General features: G+C 32.6%; 1 long non-coding RNA gene across 8 annotated transcripts; it reads left to right on the top strand.

The window, feature by feature from the left end:
- The first annotated feature begins 3715 nt into the window (after positions 1-3715).
- LOC131609406 (uncharacterized) lies at positions 3716-7391 on the top strand. Of its 8 annotated transcripts, none has more exons than XR_009286166.1 (7): positions 3716-4221; positions 4296-4362; positions 4526-5724; positions 5795-6252; positions 6654-6709; positions 6821-6916; positions 7140-7391. It is a non-coding gene; the product is annotated as an uncharacterized LOC131609406 (long non-coding RNA). The 8 variants fall into 8 exon arrangements; XR_009286165.1 differs by having other exon boundaries at positions 3717-4221; positions 4526-5908; positions 6143-6252; XR_009286160.1 differs by having other exon boundaries at positions 3719-4221; positions 4526-5908; positions 6064-6252.
- Positions 7392-7695: the final 304 nt, after the last annotated feature.

Genomic DNA, 7695 nt, shown 5'->3' with positions numbered 1-7695 from the left:
TTTTATTTTGGCTAAAACCCTCCCTCTCCCCTATGAACGAAATTTGGACCTACTTATGGTGTTGTTTGGGCCTTCATGTGATTAGAACAAGAGTCATGCAATTTAATCCATTTATTTTGATATTTTTCTTAACTTATTTGATATTTAAATGAATAAAAATCCAAATAAATAGTAAATAAAATTATAGAATGGTGAATATGGATTTAGAGGTCTCATACAAGGTCATGATCATGTTTGAAGTGGAAATCTTAGGCCTATTAATCAAGAAGTCCAAAATTCTTCATTTAGGGTTTTAGATATTTCTTGAAATTTTGTCAACTTGTGCACATCGTATCTCCTTCAATCTTTGTCGTATAACCATGTTCTAGGACTTTTTGGAAAGCTCAGAGAGTCCTCTAAATGACCTTTTTGGTTTCGCCTCAATTGAAGTTCCCATGCTCAAGTTATGAGTTTTGACCCAAAAGGTGTTTTTGTTGACTTTTCTGCAGGACCTATAATCTCTTTGATCATATCTCCCAAATGGTGCATTTCTTGATCTTGGGCCCAACATCAAAGTTGTAGAGGATGAAATTTTCTTGAGAATAGGCTTTGGATGGGAAATTTCTGACAAACCATGTGAGAGTTATGACCAGTCAAAATTGAGTTGACTTTTCCTATGAAAAACCCTAATTTGAACCTTTGCATTTGTTCATCACTGAGTTTTTATTAATGGATCATGATCAACCTTTGATCAAATGATGGATATAGACTCACATAATTGATGTTGACCAAAAATCTTGAAGTTTGACTGTATTTTGACTATAGTTGACTTTCAGGTCAACATAATCGATTATTGATCATCTGAGCCATTGAATGAGCAATCCTTGGAATATAAGCTTGCATTTTGACATGGAGATACATTGAGACATATGAGACATCTTGAGATCCATTTGAGACTTTGAAGATTTAGATTCCTTTGATAAGATGCAAAACCTAGTTTTGGGACCCTCGATTAGGAGAGAGTGGCTTGAATGAACCTTTAAACCTTGAGCCATTGAAAAGGCATAGAAGAACCTTTGATTAAATATAGGAGGGCAAATTTTGGGGTATGACACTTTGCTTTCACATATAATCACATGGACACCTTTGCTAATCAGTCCACGCGCGTGGCTCAGTTGGTAATTGTTTTGTTTGGTAACCTATAGGGCGTGAGTTCAACCCTTGGCAAGACAAAACCATATTTTTTACCACTATTTTCTTTCATTTTTATTTACAACTTCACATAATTATTTAACCTATCAAACTAAATCATTTTCACTTGATTTTTCACATACTTTTCATTTAATATATCTATTTTATGAACAAACCAAAAAATCACAAAAATATTATTTATTTGATACTTTTTTATTAGGTTTAAAATAACATATTTTTAAGTGTTTTTAAATACTTTAAATATAATTTTTACTTGATTTTCAAAACCTAATCTCTTGTAAATATTTTTGTGATAAAACCCTAATCATTTAGGTCTTAATTAGGTATAGACTTTGTCTTTACCCTAATTAAGTTGACTTTTGTCAATTTTCAAACTATTTTCAAACTTCGATTAAACAGACGATCAAGGCTTTCAGACAACAAAACCTTGTATCATTTCAAATCTTCAACTGTTTTTTCATAAACAGTAAATCAATTTCAATGGGCCTCTAATAGAGTGTAAGACCCAACACCTTTTTCTTTTCATAGTTTGTTTTTCAAAACATATTTAAACATAAAACTCCTCATCTGTTTTCAAAACATTCATCTGGTATTTGAAGGGCATTATTCCCGATTAAAATTCTTTAGATGCCTATGTGACCTAGTGTCCATCTTCACTTCTTCTGTTTTCAAAACAAAAACATTCAACTGTTTTCAATAAAACATTCAACTGTTTTCAATGAACATTCAACTGTTCACAATCAAACCTCAAACTGTTATCAATAAACAACCAAGCTACTGGTAAGCCTTTGTACATACATCTTTCAAAGGCCTCCTCTCCGTCCAGGTTAGGCTTTATAGCTTTCAATTTACATGCTTTCATTTAAATTACTGTCAAATATATATTGTATATATATATATATATATATATATATATATATATATATATATATATATATATATATATATATATTGTTTAGAACTCCGTCTAAGAACAACCTTAGGACAAATAAATATATATATATATATTGTTTAGAACTCCGTCTAAGAACAACCTTAGGACAAATATATATATATATATATATATATATATATATATATATATATATATATATATATATATATATATATATATATATATATATATATATATATATATTAGGACTATGGTCTAGGATTGAGAATGTCTTCCTGGTGAAGGCTCTTTCCTAATTAGAATTCCTTAGTATAAACCTCAAGATGAATTATTCCCTGTGAAACATCCTGAAAAAAGCCTTAGAACAAAAATAGGGCACATCCACCCAAGAGGAATTATTCCCGGTGAAACCTCTTACCCATTTGCCTAGAGCCAAATAAGTTCAAAACCACATAGCTTTCTCTTGTGTTATAACAAGGACCCTTGATGACCCTCGATTAGCCTCCTCTTGGGCTTACAATACAAGGACCCACAGGCTTCTTAAAAGCATATTCCCATCTTTCTCTTGAGCTTGTATACAAGGACCTATCGGGTTTCTTATAAACATAGGAGCAGGTCTTTAGTCACCTTTTAGCTTACCCTGGTGAGATTCTTCTACTCTTTAAACCAGACTTCAAACAAGCTAAGAATGTCTCAATCTCAGTATTGAGTTCACCTTTTGGAATGAGAGACATGGACAGTCTCTGTCACCTTTATTCTCAATCTCCAATAATTTTCCTCCTTAGCAGAGTGTAGGTTCCACATCTCCTCATTCAGAGTCAGCGTTAATATTGGGCTTTAAACAAGAAGTCCCAATTAGTCCTTTCATCCTTTCATATCAATGGAGTGCTACCCAATCATTCATTAAGCACAAAAACCCCTAGAAAGGGCCAACCTCCAAAAACACTCCTTTAAATCCAAAAACCCCTGGAAAGGGTCAGCCTCCAAAATCAATCCTTCAAATCCAAATTCCTATGAAAGGGTTAGCTTCCAAATCATCTTTCAAACCTTCAAAACTCTCCTCAATAGAATCAACCCTAGGGTCAGTATCAATCACTCAAACAAAATCCCCAGTAGAGTTAATCTTCAAACCTGGGTCTTCCATTCATCAATCCATGCTTAACAAAAGCACAATCCCAAGAAGGGTCAGCCTTTAGTCTCTAAACAATAGGGTAATCCTCAACAAAGTAATCCCCTTTGAGTCAAAAGATCCCACAATGGTAGATCTTTTCCTCATTAACAGTCAGCCTCAAGATAAAACATTTGGTTACAAGATTTTACATCAGGTATCAAGATAACTGATGTGAAAAATATTTGTCAAAGGATTTTACATCAGATTTTATAACAAATTGATGTGAAAAAAAATTTGATTTAATGATATTACATCAGACATTTAATGGAGCTGATGGGAAAAATAACGTGGTGGCAGTTTTGTAAATAAAATGAAATTGTGTTATAAAAGATTTTACATCGGTGCATTAAGCAACTGATGGGAAATATTTTGCCTCATGGACCTTTATATCGGCCTGTTAAGAAACCGATGGGAAATGTATAGTAGAATAGACTTTTATTTCGGTCCATCTAGTAACCGATGGAAAATAATGTCTCCCATTATTTTCCACTAAAACCCTAACCTCCTTTCCACAAAACATATTTCTTTCTTCCTAACCTTCTTCGACCTGTTGCCGAACCTGCAACCTCAGCCGTCCCCACGACCATATTCTCTTTTCTTTTTCTTTTTCTTTTTGTTTCTCTTTTCTTTTTTTTTTCTCCGCGCGACCTCAAACCCATTTTCTTCCGCCGTTCCTGACCATATTCTCCGCGCGACCATCGTCCCTTCGTTCCTTCCGCCATTCCCTTTCGTCATCTTTGCGCGTCCTCATACCCTCCATTTTCGTCTTCAAGATTTCGTCGTAACGACGTAATTGGAAGCGTCTTCAAGAGTTTGCCGCCGTGAGAAATTGTTTGTCCTCTTCATCTTTTTTCTTCACCAGATTCCACAGATCCTCTCTCTACTGTTCGCCCTCTTCATCTTTTTTCAGGAACTTAACAAATCTAGATCAGAGCTTCTAGGTAGAATTCAGAGTTTAAAACAGGTGACTTTATTTTAGTGTTGATTTGATTGATTCTATATGGGCGTGTTTCTGTGATTTAACTATGGTTGATTTAGAATATTTTACTAGGATTTGCAAGGTAGGAGATCCAAGTTAGACACATATGTGAAGATCTATCGGGATGTAAGTCATGATTATTAGTTTCAATGAGCTAAAATATTGCATTTGGTTTTCCATTGATGGCTTGGTCTCGGTAAACACCATCTTTGATTTTGTAGTGCGGTAAATCTGAATCGAAGATTTTTAGTTTCACATATAAATTTGTAACGCTTTCTCTTCTCTATAGGGTGTTGTGGTTGCACTTCTGGTTTATTTTGCAACAGAATCATAAAAGATTTTACGTGATATACTATATTTTGTTCTAATTGCTTAAAGAACCAACTCATGTTTCGGTAGAAGGTGATATACTCGGAGGAAGTTAAATGAAGGTGTATTATAATCAAGAGCATCAGACATTGTAATCGGGACATAAAGACAGTGCCAACATGATGTTGATATTGATGATAAGGTTTGTGATTACAACGTAATGGTCCCAATGAGAGCAAACACCTCACGGTACCAATGTCGTCAACAAAAGATAAGTGATCCTTATTGTTGTAACAATTATAGAATTATTTTCATGCATATTGTGGTTGCTGTATTTAATTTCCTGCGTTTTAAGTTTTAAATATTATATGATGCAAGTCACTTTGGTTATTGTTTTGTTAAGCTCAAAATTACAGACTATGGCAAAAGGTTCGGTTACGAGAATTGAATTAGCAAGCACGTAATGTTATTATGCAGGAAGTTGTTGTTATAGATCTCTTAGTTAATTTGTAAATATCTAAGTTGGTCTTTGAAATGGTAGTATAATTCTCTACTGAAGCAGAATTTGAAGCAATTTGTCTTAGCTCCAAAACACTTCTTCCCAACATCATTGCTATCTTCATTTCAAATATCTCTCCATTTTCTCTATTTTCCAAATCATTCTCTTCAAATTTTCTTTCAACACTCTCTTCCAACATCCTGAAAAATCCACCACAGCTTCTGTATATTTCAAACACCATACCAACTTGTCCACCATGCTCTAAACCATTTATTGCACAAGCCATTGACGATGCCATCAAAGGAACCATGGCTGAAAAAAACTTGTCATCATTTCGATTCTATCAGATACAACTTCTAAGATAGCATATAGTTGAATGGTGGAGCTGTTAGAGATTGCAGAATTGGACAAATCATTTTTTCAATTCTCTAAAAAGATTTGTGTTTCTGAGAAGATATATATGAAAGGATATATCTAGTTTTTCAATTTATCCATGTGAATGATGAAACCATTCTGATGCACTCAAAAAGTCATGATTTTCAGGTGTCTATGTATTATATGGAGCATTTTTTGAAACATGGGAGTGACATCATACGATGCACAACAATTGCTAGGATTAACAATTTGTGTCATGGAGCTTCATGTTGCACCCTCTGGCCACACCTGCGAGGCCTATAATTGTAAGTCGTATCTCAGCAACAATCAGGAGTGGGGGTAGCTTGATTCCTGTTTGTAACAGCTCATGCTTAGATACAGGATAGTGATGCATGTATGGAGCCGATAGTAATCAAACTCGGAACATAGTGAATTTAAAGTGCTTCAGTCAGTCTTAACTGAGAACCTCGGCATTCGCATATAAATTCAGTTAAGTTTCCATTTCATTTACTTTAACTGCTTATAAACTTCCGACATCCGCATATAAATTCAGACAATTAGGGTGTAGTGACTCGATGCTTGCATACTGACATTGAATTTTTTGTCTAGTTTTATTATCTAATTGGTTTATTGGTGAGCATTAGTTAATGTAGTGTACTGCTAAATCTGGACGCGATCAAAAGTGCCAATATGCCAAATGAAATAGGCAAAGTTTAATGGAAGGATATAAACTAGCATCACCGACAAATGCTGCTAATCTCGTGGTAGGCCGCAGAACTTCAGGGTCATGCATGTGCTCGTTCGAATTGGAAGGAAAAGTGGACCACGTTGCAGTGAGTACCATTACATATAAGTGGTTATGTAACACCATTCTAGTCTTTCATCATGGCTATAGTTTCTATTTAGATTCAATCATAACATATTTTTTGTTTTACTCACCAAACTTTCCATTCAATCACTATATATATATATATATATATATATATATATATATATATATATATATATATATATATATATATATATATATATATATATATATATATATATATATATATATATATATATATATATATATATATATATATATATATATATATATATATATATATATATATATATATATATATATATATATATATATATATATATATATATATATATATATATATATATATATATATATATATATATATATATATATATATATATATATATATATATATACACTTAGTGAGTGCAAATAATGACATGTTCTACATCACAGAGTCCATTGCTTTTAATGATAAGGTAGTTTTAACTAATCTCTCATGATCTATCCTCTTAATATCATAAAAATAATTTATAATTATTAGATTGAATTTCACGTACCTTAATCATGTTTCATGTTGTTGGTGTTAGTTTCCACCTTTACATAAAGATGACAAGACCAAAAGTTTGTAGAAGTGAAAAGAAGAAGCCTGGAAGCATTCTACTAGCATCTTGGGTGAATATTATGTATATCTCTTAAATTTTCTTATGCTTTGATTAATGTGATACCTTGATTGCATTTGTAGACATATTCAGAACTTTTTTTTGGACAAGAGTGGTGATTTCAAAGAGTCACTCACCAAATACCAGCTCTTTTGGAATTGGCAAAGTTGGACTCTTAGACTATACAATAATATAAACAATATGTCTGGAGAATGTTATTTATAGAAATTTTATTTGATTTTCTTAGGTGGTGGAAAGAGTTGGGAATTAAAGACAAACTAACTCTTGCAAGAGTTAGATCAACAAAGTGCTTAGGTTGGTATTTTTCAAGTGTGGGAAAGGACTTATAAACTGTTGGATATTTTTGTATCGTTTCACTTGTTTTGTTATTGTTGTAGTAGTCCACCGTGTGTAAACTTCCTTAGAATTTTGTACACTTGTGTGATTAATACTTTTGTAAATTAATTGTTCATTTTGAAGAATATATATGTGTATCCTAGCTATTTGGTGTAAAGAAACTAATCTTCACTGGTTAGAAAAATATGAAAATAGCGACCTAAATGTGGTCCTGTCCGCCCGATGTAATATGTTTTCTTCTTTTAAGCGTATATATTATACGCTTAAAACCAGAAAAAATATTACATCGGGCAAAATGGAAAACCGATGTAAAAACTTATCTATTACATCGGACAAAGTGGACAACCGATGTAAAATATGGCATATATATTTTTTTATAATAAAATTGCATTATTTTTCACATCAGACATCTGAATTCAACCGATGTGGTATGTTAATTTTTCACA

Source organism: Vicia villosa, linkage group LG6, assembly GCF_029867415.1.
Source record: "Vicia villosa cultivar HV-30 ecotype Madison, WI linkage group LG6, Vvil1.0, whole genome shotgun sequence".
In the NCBI taxonomy this organism is placed as follows: Eukaryota; Viridiplantae; Streptophyta; class Magnoliopsida; order Fabales; family Fabaceae; genus Vicia; species Vicia villosa.
Note: the sequence above shows the minus strand (reverse complement) of the source record. Positions and strands in the feature narration are given on the sequence as shown.